The sequence below is a fragment of the Bactrocera neohumeralis genome, chromosome 2, assembly GCF_024586455.1.
Source record: "Bactrocera neohumeralis isolate Rockhampton chromosome 2, APGP_CSIRO_Bneo_wtdbg2-racon-allhic-juicebox.fasta_v2, whole genome shotgun sequence".
Taxonomy (NCBI): Eukaryota; Metazoa; Arthropoda; class Insecta; order Diptera; family Tephritidae; genus Bactrocera; species Bactrocera neohumeralis.
Window position 1 is genome coordinate 57,061,357 of NC_065919.1, and position 14,595 is coordinate 57,075,951.

A 14,595-nucleotide genomic window follows, 5' to 3' on the forward strand; every position below is an offset into this window, starting at 1 on the left:
AGCACTTTTCTTTTAAAGGAGTGCTATACGTACATAGGTTGCCTTTAATATTTCGGGATTTGGCAGAACTGGCGTTACAATCTGGAAACTCAGAATTTTATCGTGAAGTATGACATTTTTGATAGTATCCATACTCAGAACCTTTTGATTATCGTTGGTATGGTGAACTCGATCGAGGCCGTAGATCACTCCAAGAGGAATTTCGGGAAAGTCAGCGTTTTTCAACACCTGAAGAATTGGTTGAAACGTCCAAAACTCATATTTTGGAGATAACTCTATTAAAGTGTTAAAAGTGCTTCGAGTGTATTGATCTTATGGAATATTTTGAAGAACAATAAAACGATTTTCGATGATTAAAACATGTGTTTGTTCGCGACTCCCTAAATATAAAGGTTAGGGTAGGTTAGGTAAATCTGGTAGACCAATAAGCCACGCATAGACCAGTTGGGTCCTTTGCGAAACCAAAATCGCTTGACGCGAATTTTAACATACTCTGCGACCTCACTGTCGATGCCTCCTCCAGTGTATCATACTGTGGAGACCCCAGATATTTACAGCTTAGTCCCATATAAAAGGCAACCTAAGTATATTTGCAAAAAGCAAAAGTTTTAAAACTAACAAAATATTTAAGAAAACTTTATAATAAAATGGCTTATGAGATACAAAATTAATTACACTAAAAACAATTTTAACAACTCTCCCTTATAAGAAGGCTTTTTGTCATCATTAGATGAAACTAGGCAAACTACTTGCTTAGGTTGACAAATTTGAAAAATTAATGGTAATTTGTTATGATAAGCTACTGAATTCTGCAAAGACAACACATTTTTATGACCGACCTTATTGTCTGATAATGCCTTTTGGATAACAATTTTTGATAAACTATGAAAAATACTTCAAAAGGGATTTAAATATGTATAATAGTTCATAGAGATGCCTCACTTCTTTACACTTCTATGACCTTAGATCCTACGAAGACTCGAGAATCTTATCATGTGCACTTTTTAAAATTATTTCTTGCTCCTATGATGTGAAATCTCTTAGTTATTGGATCTAAAGCTTGGACAATTACTTTTCAAAACGGGATTCGAAGAATTGTTTTGAAAAATTATAAAGTCTCAGCTAGTTTTAGATATTTATCTAAATATTTGTTGACAATTTTTGGCACACAATTTCCACTAACCGGAATTTTCGCAAAATTTACTATAGAGCATTATATTATATGCTTTTTAGGTTTGTGATTTTCTTCCTCCGGAACAATGTTTGCAAATCGAGCAAATTTATTGCCAAAATAATCACGACAAGTCGCGGTGCCTTACGCTCCCAACAGAGTTGATAATTCGAGTAACTAAGCATTGGTTTTAAGCCGCGTTTTAATTTGATGGATAATGCGAATCCACAGAAACGTCGTACAGTGCGCACCAATGGCGCTATTGTTGCTGTGCAGCAGAGTATCGAGGAAGACCCGAATGATAATTGGAGCTGTGTGCTTAAACTTTATGGAGGATTTTGCGGAATGATCTTGGTTTGAGGGCTTATAAAATCCAACTCGTTTAAAAATTGAAGCCGTCATGAGCGTCGCACATCGCACCACTGAACTAAATTTTGTAGGGTTATATGAAGTCCCTTCTTCAGTCGGATAAGCCCGAGACAATTGACGCCTGAAGAGAGAATATTCTCGGTCATAAAATTTAATTATATAGATTTTATTTATTTATCAAAAATGCTGAAGCATTCAATAAAATATTACAAAAAATTAGAAATACTAGAATTTCTCATCATTGAGTTAAGATAACGGCGGAAAATAATATCAAACTTTTTGAAAAATAAAACTACTTCAAGGAAAGGGTAAAGAATATGAAAGAAGTAAATGGGAAAAATAATCATCAATTCTTTCAGATAATAAAATCGTTCAAATTGATATGAAGAATGGAGAGATGAGATCAACGAAGATTCAACGTAACTCAAACTTCATTAGATTTCCAGCATACAGAGCATTTAACAGCTTATTTTACTGAATAACTTGCACTGATTAATTGAAATCAATTTATTGTCTTATTTTGCCCGGAACAATTGCCTAGAAAATTATAAAAAATATTAATCACCTCTCTACATTTTTTCTCAGACCATGCTCTGTTCTATCTATAATAAAGGGTTAGGTATTGGTGAACCTAATATTTCACTCATAGCAACATGCTTGCTTAAATGAACAATTTCGTTGAGCCTTCTCTATCTATAAAGGATGCATTAACTGAACAGCGTAGTTTTATCGCTAACAGACACCTTTCCTCGGAAAAATTGCTTTTAAAATGTAAATTCGCCAACAGCAAATCAGAATTTTTTTGAATTTAAAATTTGTACGAAAATACTTTGATCCACCCTGTGTTGTTATGAAGCGTATGCATCTCGGTTGGCATTCATGGTGCTCTTCGCACCATTAAGGCAACCCAAATGCAGAGATGCGCATTACACCGCACCAGTGATGATAAGCAATTAATTTGTAATAAACACATATAAATATACAAATATGTTGTAACAAAGATAAATGCCGGCGCCAAAAAATTATTCACCACCTTCTTCGCAATGCTTGGCGGTTTTCTTCAAAATTTAAAATTTTCATTAAAAAATGCAATCAACATTTTTTTGCATTACGTAAAAGCGCTGTTCGTTGTAGTTTTTGTAAATTGTTTCACTATTTCTTCAACGCCTGAAATATCTCAGCTAAATTTAAAATTTCGTGAGAAAGATAAACAAAATCTATAAAAAGTCGGCAACTTTTAAGCATAAATGACGTCAACCAGTTGGTATTTGAGCCAAGAAAAGCAAAAGCCACAACAACAACGTGCACATAATAAATCGCATGCAACAGGTGGTTACCCCCAGCTAGCAATATGCCTTGTAAACAAACCGACGGAGTGCAACAAATTGCTGGCAACATTGGCTAACGCACGAGCATAAACGATTGTGAAATCATTTTCTTTTTGTTATTGTGGAAAAGCGAATGCGCCACGAATCGTCTAACGGCCATGTGCCAACGGCTATCAGGCGTGCAGAATGTGCAGAATGCCGATTAGAAGGCAAGTGCATGTGATTTGCATATGAATAATGGCGTTAGATGGTTCGTGGCGGTTGCGACGACTATTAAAACAATTAATAAATATTAAATAAACGACTATTACTTACAGTCAGTTAGACGAATCACACAGTGCTATGCAATGTGGGTAAAAAGAGGCTAAAATACAGCTGATTTATTTACTAACTGCCGAAACGATCACACCATTCAGCGTTAGATTTAATCTACTAACATATATAGTAATTATATTTTTGTGAGAAGATTGAGAAAACAATAAAAAACGTTAACTTGGGCTTAACCGAAGCTGTAATAACCTTCACATGAGCATTTCGTATAGCATATAAATCTCTAAAAACTCCTTTATCATAATGTTCATGGGCCAGTTTGATAGAGTTAGGATTTGTTTGGAGTTTGTTACCTTCCCTTGGACAGTAATCTATGTCGATTCTAGGGAAGATATGTATGTTTTCATGTAAAACAGTATTCCATACAAGATTTCGATTGTTCAGTTTGCATGGCAGCTATATGCTATATTGGTCGGATATTGGTAGTTCGAACAAATAAGCAGCTTCTTGGGAAGGCAAGTACGTGCGCAAAATTTCAGCTCGATATCGCAAAAACCGACTGTCAAACGAAAGTGACTCAATTGTGAGGGCTTACTATGGCAACAACTATACAGTTATTTATATCTAGGCAACTCTTTATTTCTGCGTGACTTACAGAAATTAAATTAACTTGTTTTATAGTTAATAGACACGTTCAAACATTTCAGACAAAATGTTCATGAGATATAGAATTATTGATTCGAAAAAATGGATAGAACTTATTATTTGGCAATGGCAAGACTACGCTATAAGCATCTGGGGACCCACGATATGATGCACCGGAAGAGGTATCGATAGGCCCAGAGTCTGTTGAAATCCACGTGAAGCACAAGCATCCTAAAGGATGACTACACTTCTTGAACCTAGTAACTGAACTCCATCTGGTATCGCAAAGGACCAAAACTGGTCTATGCGTGACTCATTGGCCTAACAGAGTAACCCAACCTAACCTTTTTTTCTCTTAATGAAATCTCTTCTTTATAAAAGAGACAATAGATCACGGGATAAACCAATTGATGGAAAAATTTTAAGTAATTCTTTGAATTGCCTCAACGTCTAATGCTTCTTTGTGGTCTAGTTAAATTGAAAATTTTGTCAGTTCTCAAGACCTCGCTTGCTATAAATCACCGCGATTGAGGTCTATTTTTAAAGAAAAGAAGATTATATATGTAATTGGAATTATATCACTCCTTAATGGACTACAAAGTGCTTGTATTTTTGAAGGATACAAGGTATAATGGTTTTACTGTCAAGAAAAGGTTTCGAAAATTTTATATCTATAACTTTGTATTAAAAATTTACTTTGAGTTGAAAAATTCTTCTCTCAGTTGTGAGTCGAAATGGGTGAATTTGGTTCTTAATCTTCCATTCGATTTTTAATCCTACCACTACCTAGAAGCGCATTGAACTACTGATTCAATATGAAATAAATAGATCGAGACACCTGGGTTCGAACGAAGCTCGTGGTCGATTTCTAGAAAACTTATGTTAGGTTTAGTAGCTTCTTTCAGCGATTTAAGCATTCACTTCAACAGCAAACCGTCAATAGTGCCGCTGAGCTCACAAACTGTGCGCTCATAGTTAATGAGGGGTGTCTATCCCCACTATAAATAGTCTCAAGTTACTTTTTTTTATCAGACTCGACTGGTCATAATGAATCGCTGTAGAATACAAAGCTGATGAGCTAGCAAGAGGGGGCACTTTTACGTCGCTGTCTGTTAGGATCGACTATTAAATATAAACTACATTTTCGGAAACTAAAAAGTAAGGAAGAAGATACTGTAGAAAATGAGAAATGGTTGAAATATACATACAATTAAGGATTTGAAAATATATCACATGAAAAATTTTTGTTCATTCATGAAAATTAAAAATTAATATACTTTCATGTCTAAGGAACAAAGGGCATAACGAGCAGGATAACTCCAAAAATATTTATATATAAAATTTAAATGTATGTATATTTAGAATTTTTTTCAAGCAAACTGAACTGTAAATATTTACGAAAAAATAGTTTACATATAAAATTTTCATATTTACAGGCATAACCTAAAAAATTATTAATTTTTTTTTCAAATAAGGTCTCTCTAAGACGAATTTGTTTTGTGGATTATGGTGATTCGAGTTAGAGAAGTTCTACTGTATTTTCTACGGACCTTTTAGGCCGTTAAAGACCACTATGACTGATAATTTGTAAAAAAAACTGGAAATAAAAAAATAATATTTTTTTCAAAGTTTCTGCAAAATGTGCTTTCAAATTAAAACTCACTTTACGAGCTGGCGTTTCTCAGCGCCGCTAAATGCCTTTTTAAATTGAACTCGCCGACAAATATTTGCGATAGTTTGTTGTTGCCAACATTCAAGCGCACGAACACGCTAAATTGTGGCAAATATTTAATTAGTAAACGCTTTAGTTGACATTGGCGATACGCTTATTGACGTTTTTATTGACACTAGGCGCCAGCTAGGACTTAGCAACCAGTTAGCGGCATAAGTGCGTCTAAATACACTCTGTCAAAATTAAACCCTGCAAATATTTCTTCAATTGAATGAGGGAAAAATTATAGATTTGTTGGAAAAAAAAATTAAAAATAAAAAAAGAATAAAAATAAATTAAAAAAAAAATAAAAAGAAATAAAAAAAAAAATAAATAAAAAATTCAAATAAAAAAACTAAAAATCTAAATAAATAAAAACAATAAACAAAAGAAAAAAAATAAAAATAAAAATAAAAAACGGCTAAAAATAAAAAAATAAATGAAGCATATTTGTAGGCGTTGAAAATTATTTTGTGTATAACACTATGTGAAGGTGAAAAATATATAGGGAAGTAGGTCAAATTGTAGATTTGTGGTCAAAATTAATATTCCGAGTTAAAAAAAAAATAGAATTTAAAAAAATATTTGTTTACTTATTTAGTTTTATATTGTTTATTAAGCCCTTAGCATATGTTATGCTAATTTTAATTTTTATGTTTTTACGGTATTCTAATTATATTTCTTCTCTTTCGATTTCGTTCCAGGTAATATTTTGACAGATTATGGAAATTTTTGCTAAAAATCACAAGAGATACAGCACTTTGGATGCTGACTGTATACTTATATACTATAAATATATACTACATACTTATATCAACATATTTATGTGTATGTATAACTGTCAAAGCACTTGCAGAGACTGTACTTTGACAGTTATAAATGAGCTTCATTAGCGTATCGAATTCAATCTCACACTTGGAGTTACCACCGCATCAGCTCTAAATTTTAAGGTGTCAGAATATATTTAACTAAATTGCTGACTAATTCAAGTGCTAGGTAAATGAGGTTAAGTGCTTTCTGTTGTCTGTCAATATTATATTTTTTAAGTTAAATCAATATTTTTTTGTTATTAAGTTTAACTATATTGAGCACAGCAAGAAGCGGGGGTTGCTTAGAACACATTTCAAAAATTTATTAAAAAAAAAAAAAAATTCATACAAAAACTATGCAAAAACGCTTGCGCAACTATTGCCAAGTTTAATACCAGACTCCATTAGAAATCGGCAATGCTCTTGGCCACAAATCGCAAATCACGCAGATTGTAATAATTTTCTAATTAAGCAGAAAATGCGCACGCGGCGCTCAAAGCGAAATTCAGACACAGCAAATGCATTAGAAATATGAAATAATATACCTACAAGTATATGCCATACTACATATCCAACACAAACATACATATGTACATATGTTTGTAAGTACTTGTAGTGCAGCTCAGCGGTCGACACTATCGCATTGCGCAAATCAGTCAGAACAGCGCATTCTACTTATCTGCGAGCATAATTTGCATACGCAAATTTATGAAAACCGCCGACTTCAGCATTCGCGCTTTGCTTCGTTTATGCGGCGAATTTATGCGCGCTCAGCAATATCTTGTAGCTGAGATCTTCGAATTTTGTGCCCCACGCGCTCATGACAAGCGACAACCGGCCGTGTGTTATTGACCAGCGCCCGCGTTCCAACTAAGCCACCAACAACAACAACATTTGTTCAGTTCAAACTCGTAAGTCATTTATGCACTCACTTGCCTGTGAGCTATAGTACTTTGCTCCATCCTTCATGCATTCGCAGCACATCCATCAAAGCTATGTTAACTGGTGAACACAATATGTCTAATGCTTGTTGTCGGCGTTAGATGTACGCGAACACATTTTGCATAGAAGGAAGTTTTCAAAAACTATGCAACCCTGCCGGAAATTTAACGCGGTCAGAGGAAACATAGTAATACTCTCATTAACCCAAAAAAATGGCGAACTTCCAAAAAATGACGATTTTACTTAAAAAAACCGATTATTTTATATAATTGATGGTGTTAAATTTTTTTCGTGTATTTTTTTGAAAAGTTCATTCAAAAACAAAAATTAAAAAAAGGTCCCTCAGAGTCAATTTCTACAAAAGTTATGGCTATTTGAAAATAAAAAAGCCATTTCTTTGAAAGATTCATAACTTTTTTGAAGTTGGACGAAAAATTTTGAAAAAATTCTCAAAAATGTTTTTCAAAGGGTAGAAAAGGATGGATAAGTTTCAGCAAAATCTAAAGGGGTCAGGTACAAAAGTGGTCGATTTGGTATGGAATACACCATATGTATGTATAAGAAGACAAAAGACCGTAATGAAAGATTTCTATATCGACTTAAGAAACACTGCGAGAATAATCGCTCAATTCCAAAATACAAAAACAAAAGGCTCACAGAACAGCTGAGAGGAAAATAAGTTAAATTTTCTTTTTTCCAAAAAATAAAAATGATCTCAAAATTATTTAGGGCCTAAAAAAATATACATTAATAAATGGATATAGTCAAAAATGGCAAGTCTTACAATAATCAACTCTGCCACGAATTGGTATATGGTAGTTTTGTAACACAACAACACATTTACAAATTGCAATGGAAACCCATTCAATATAACGAGGACAAGGCTGGGTGACGTCTATAAAATAACTGCTATACTAAGTATCGTACAAAGCTCTTCGCAAACGGGATTGACTTTGAAAATGTATAATCCAGATTTTTTACAGAGAAACGAGTAATCTCTGCAATGTATGTATCAGTATCTTGAAACAATTTCATGCAAATACATACATCTACACCTAAGCCTAACCTAACCTAGACCTTCATCTCACTCTATTCTAAAAACATATAGAAAACGGAGTTAACTTACAAAAATTACCTAAATGATAGAAATTGTTGTTTAAAAAGGTATTCTCTAAACAAACTGAAACAAATACTAAATATAGTACCGTTTATAAGAGCTAAATGCCCCCCAATGACTCAACAAATAATTTCTGAATATTCAACGATCATTTAGAGCGTTATTTGTGAGTTTTTTTAAATAAATTTTTAGGCATCTCGCAAATATTGCGATAACAGTTAAAAAACTGGTAAGAATATAAAAAAAAATCCTTTGCTTCAAACAACCAAACAAAAGTATGACAACTATCGATAGCTCCCCACTAAACAATACAGCTTCTAATATGCAAACGACCCTAATTATAGCCTTGACAGACGGCAGCGTTAATCCGGATTAACTGCGCACTTAATCAGATCCAAATTTGTAGGTGACAGACGGCAGCTATGCGAGTTTGAAACTCTCATAAACAGCTCATTGTCCTTTTTATAATATTTTTAATGAAAATTGAGAGAAGATAAACATTATGGTTGTTAGCCGGCCAATTTTTACCAAACCATTTTTTATTACAAAAGCATATCAACACATTATTTTTAAAACTGCATCATAACATAGAAGTTTTATTGATATTATATTGAGAATTTGATAAACAGCTGTCAGGGTTGCTTGTATTTCATTCACAATAGATGAAAATTGGCCATTTTTAACAATGTTGCCAACGAAAATCTCACAAACTCCCTAAAATTTTGAGAGTTATTTTTGGATTCAGCAACAGAGTTAGCTGTGGTAACTCCTGAATTAATCCCAAAAAATGCAATTAATCTGGTTTAACGCTGCCGTCTGTCAATGCTATTAAGATTGGTGCCGTGAAACTGTAGTTCTAAAAATTTTTGCAGCAAAATTCCGGCAAACAAATTCGAAAACATTCTAAATTTATGAACTGGAAATTAGTCTCTGGTTTTTGACTCCTTTTTCTCACTGGCCACTTGTGCTCCGACCAACACAACAAAGTTGCAAACATTTGCTATCTCCGATTTCGTGTCAAACTGCTGAGCAAAGCGCGAACTCTATTATACATTAGTCAGGACATAGTCATACGTTGCTGTTTGCTTAGAACTTCCAAGAAGTAACTAATACCAACCGCCGGTAAGGTATTCTTTTGAATTTTCTGTCATCTCATTGTATGCGAGTCCATTGTGTTGCTAATGCGCTGCTTCGGCATTTTTGGCTCTTCTCCACTCTAGACATTCACTAAGTTAGCTTTCGGCAAGAAGTAGAACTATAATACTTTGCAAAATATTTATGATTATTTACTGCTTTAACCCACAAGCAGTTGTGGAGAGCATTACCAGATTTGTAGCCTAACCACAATATACTCAGTGTGTATGTGTGAATCACGAAATCATTATGCTTAATTTGGGTTTTTGTGAGGCGATTGTAAAGAGATTTAGGTCAAACCGCCTAATTCATTAATGATTTGATGAATAGATTGAGAGTATTTATGTTTCAAGTTATGTATGTATGTATGTATCTTATTGTTAGTTTATTTTCAAATTTGACGTAAACAATCGCTTAATGCTCTCGGCGAATCAAAATGTCTGCCAATCATCCGATGTCCCTTCGTATATCAAGAGTGATATCGTGTTATCAACCATTCATGATCCGAAGTTAATTATCAATCTCGGTACTACCCGGTCCAGAGATTCGCTCCGATCATACAAACTAATCAGATGGTATTCTATACATACATATATGGTAATTGCCCCATTTGTTGGTAATCTGAAAAGTGACCAGTATTCAACCGATTTCAAACCACTGTAAGCCTCTAAACCATAAACGATTTATGTTCTTATGATGCGTGGAATAACTGATTACCAAAAGAGCTGGTAAAAAATATAAGTATATGTGACCTGGTCTACGGAAAGGGGGCTTAGGTGTCAAAAAAAAGGAGAACAATTAATGAGATAACGAGAAACTGACGATTATTTTTAACAGCTTTTCCCAGAAAACTAGTTTTCGCACGTTAGCTCCCTTTTCGTAGACCAGGTCACATACATATATACCAGGAACATCCGTAAGACTCGGCAGTTATCGTATAAAGTTTATGTTGATCAATCTTTTTCATCGGAATATTGTAAGTCTAAACTAGAGTGCCGCCTATTACCTTTCATCCAGCAGTGCTGCCTTTTATCTACCAAGTCCAAGACATATTCTTCCCAAGTGTTCTATCACAACTTGTCTGTAGTTAGGCCTCGGAGTCACCCATTGTTAGAGAGATGGCAAGATAGCTTCGCTTCTGTTCCAATCCCACATTCACTGAGAGCATTATAACTTCCGATGAGACATACATAGGTGAGAACAATCGTCGAAAACGGCCGGAATTGTGGAAACAAATTCATGGATTTTACACGATGATAATGCACCATTGCATCAAGCCACGACTGTGACCGAATTGAAAGCCAAAATCGCAAACACCGTATTTATTAGATTTGGCTCTGTGTAATTTTTTCTTGTTCACCAAACTGAAATTGCCGCTCCGTGGAATCATTTTCAGTCGATTGAAGAGATAAAACAATATTCGCTGAAGGAGCTGAAGGCCATTCCAAAAATTGCTTATGAAAAGTGTTTCGAGGACTTGAGAAATCGTTGACAATTTCCGGTACTCTTTTGTTACAATGTAAGTATGTATATTTTGCTTATTTTATGAACTAGCTTAAAACTGATCAGGTGCCTGACAGACCAAAAATACCAGGCATTAGTAAGAAATAAGACGATCGGACCAGTTAAAATCAGTTGCATGATCTCATGATTCATTCAAGTATATTCAAATATGTTAGCAGAGATAATTTTTGGACACCAAAGTGGTTGGGAAGAGAAGCGAATCGAACAAACCACTGGCATATATCAAATAACATAATCAACAAGAGATAGATCAGCAAGCGATTATACAAATATGATAACTTTGTTGTTCCTTTCATATATAAATATGTTGAGAAGAGAGGCCACACCTAGCAAACATAAAAGTGGCGAATCGATGACGTCTACTATATATTGAGTCATGCATTTACAAGGCACATAGCGCAGACTTAAAGAAGATAAATAAATTCAATAACAATATGATTCTTTGATCCGAACGCCTTCGCGAAGGGAATTATCTAATCTCCCTGACACACATACATACATATGAACAAATATGCTATGACATATGTATGCCCTCAACATTGACGCTGTCCAATTATGTCATCAGCTTACGATTAACGGTAGTCAAGTTTAAAATGCCACTGGTTTTTGCCATTATTGCTCTTTAAAATCCATTTGTTTTCTATTAAAAGCTCTATGGCATTGGCGGCTGATTTATTGGTGTTGAGAATGTCAAACGATTTTCACGGCCAAACCGAGAGCCCTTTGTCGTTGCGGTAGAAATACAATTGTATGCTGTCATTTTCGCTGTTTCTGTTTCGTTATTGTTTCGGCAATTGTCTAACGAGAAAGCCCACTCATTACAGGGCATAAATCAAAACAAATATTTTTTGCTCACATTTTCATTGCTGATATATTTTAGACAGGCACTTAGGGCTTCCGCTCGCAAATATAGGTCACCCACACAGGGGCTTTAGCGAAGCAAGTACATTAATATTGCTTAGTCGGCTTCTGTGAATGAATTTATTAATACATTTATTTTCGAGCTTCGATTTTTTTCGAACAAACTATATTTGTTGTAGCTCTGCGTGTAAGTGTTGTTGTTAATTGGTTATTTGCTTTGACGTTTCGGCGGCAGCAAAACATATGTCACTTACTTGCGATTCCTCTTTGTCATTGGACGCCTAGTAATGTCAATTTAATTAGACAACAATATAACAACAACAAATACAACGAACTGTGTGTAAAATAACACTTGCTGTAATTGTGATCGAAACTTTTTTTGTTCGTTAAGCGCATGCCACCAGTTGCGATGAGTCCCATGCCACATGCCGCCAACAATATATAATACTCTGCGGGCAATTGGAATGTATATGTGCTTATTTTTATGCCCATAAGGGTGGAACCGAAGTTTGGTGATAAAGTGTTTTGTGTATACGAAGCTGGCGCTGATAATTGTAGTCTAAACTATTGATTACTATTCCTCATAGAAATTTCAGATTTGCAGACTTAAAAAATATTTTTTATAAAAAAAAAGTTTATTCAAATACGGTCCATCCGAAAGCATGGCGACTCTCGGAGTTAATGGACTCTTTACCTAATGTCTTTTACGCAGTCCAAGTCTGTATAAGTCAATTGCATTCAATCGAAGATTCCATTAAGAACGATCCGATATACATAGGTCAAATATATACCATTTCGTTCGATAACTTGCTGCCATTTTGAAGGTCATTTCATAATTCTACGCTCTTAGGAACCTTCATATCTATTGACAGAAAACTGCAACAGCCGATTTTTACAAGCTTCTCTTGAGACGAACAAAATCATTAGCTATAGACTGGAAACAGATAGTAATCACTTGGTGTCAGGACCAGACTATAAGGTGGGTACATAAGAACATCTTAGTCAAGCTTCCGAAGCTTGCAGCGAGTCACCAGCGATATGAATGGCCCGGCTTTGTCCTGATGGAATACAATTCTTTTCTATTAGCCAAGGTTGGCCACTTATGGACTTCCTTAAGATGGGCCACTTGTTCACAGTATAGGTCCGAAATAAAGTTTGCCCGTAGTGGAGCAGCTCTTAGTAAATGATTCCCTGCCAATCTCATCAAATAAATTCAAAACATTCTTGACCGTAACCCTGGCTTGACCTCCATTTGCGGTCCGACCACAACCCTTCTCCCTTGATGTTGTCGGAAGTGATATATTTTTCATTCTCAGCTATCAACCGCTTCAAAAAAGATAGATTTTGTTTCGATTCAGCAGCGATTCACAATTGGAAATATGGTCCATTATGTGCGTATAGCAACATTTTGCCGTCTTGCAAATCTAGAACTTAAGTTGAATGTTAGATTTAGCAAACTGAAGCTCGTTATTTCGGAATAATTAGACCGTGTTTTTGATTTATTTATCAATTTTTTCATATGTTTTAAAACTGAAGATCCTGTATAATCAATGTTGATTTGAAACCACCATTTAACACGCCTAAGGCTCCCCGATGATGATGAGTGACTCCCTATGATGAGTGACTTATAGAGTTTGGTTTGTTTGTCGAGAGAGGCAATTGCTTACTCGATCCGAAGGCTGACGTTGTTGTTGGTATTTTGAAGAACTACCCTAATCTCAATATGTTGGCATGCCACTTTATCGTCACTTATTAATTTTGATCCAATGCGCGCAAATTGTTTGTGGGCAGTGAAATTCGCAGCAAAAACTTTTATACGCCACACTCATTCACATGGCTTGGCTAAAGTCGAAGGTTACTAGGCCGGCTTTTGTTATCTTTATTTTTGTTGTGCTCCCTGCCATGCAGTACGCAATTACAACAATTCCAACAAGTGCTCGTACAATTGGAAACTGTGGGCGTGTAACGACTGCTTTGTCTCCGGCGGCGTCTCCGCTTCCAGCGCCGCACTTTGCTCATTTGTTGGCATGAAAGTGTTTCTGCGTCAATGACTGTCTGTCTGTCCATCCGCTTAAGCGAAGTTTTGTGAGATAATTTATTGTTGATTTTGCTTTTGTGTGAGCGCTGTATCTATTTGCTTTGGAAAAAATGTAAATGATTTCGTGTTGATTTATGACGGAGCATATTTTTTTTTAGGAATCAGCCATTTGTACAACATTTCGGGTGGGTTAGGTCATGTTGATGCTGGCCCGCGGTGGAAGCGTGTAATTTTGTAAATTTGAATTGAATTCGTGATGACTAAAGGTTACCGAAGTAATTTACGGGAAAGCTGAACTGATATGCAGTAGGCCAATTACAACAATTGCATTCCCATTTGATATGAGCTTTTAATTACTTTGACTTTCGAAATGCACAGTTTTGGGATTTTGTGTACTATAATACTTTCATTTTTAATTGAAAACAGACTTTCAATTATTAAGTAAATCATTGCGTTGTTTAGGCATTATTACCATGAGATGCAGAAAGCTAATGACTTTTTACCCAATTCTGGCTAATAACAGCGTGGATATTTTAAAAATGTCGAAGTCACCAGAAATAATGAAGGTAACATTAGAATTGAATATAGATATGTAAGAGTATATCTCGCATTATGTTGCTACAAGCTGGCCAGATATTCAGGCAGCACCAAATCTTGAAAAAGACCCATGAAAGGT

The 14,595-nt window shown here is 35.0% G+C and overlaps 1 protein-coding gene across 4 annotated transcripts in view; it reads left to right on the plus strand.

Moving 5' to 3' along the window:
- LOC126751769 (aminopeptidase N) overlaps positions 1–14,595 on the plus strand; it is a 161,200-nt gene that overhangs the window by 82,169 nt on the left and 64,436 nt on the right. The gene's annotated exons all lie outside the window — the stretch shown is intronic.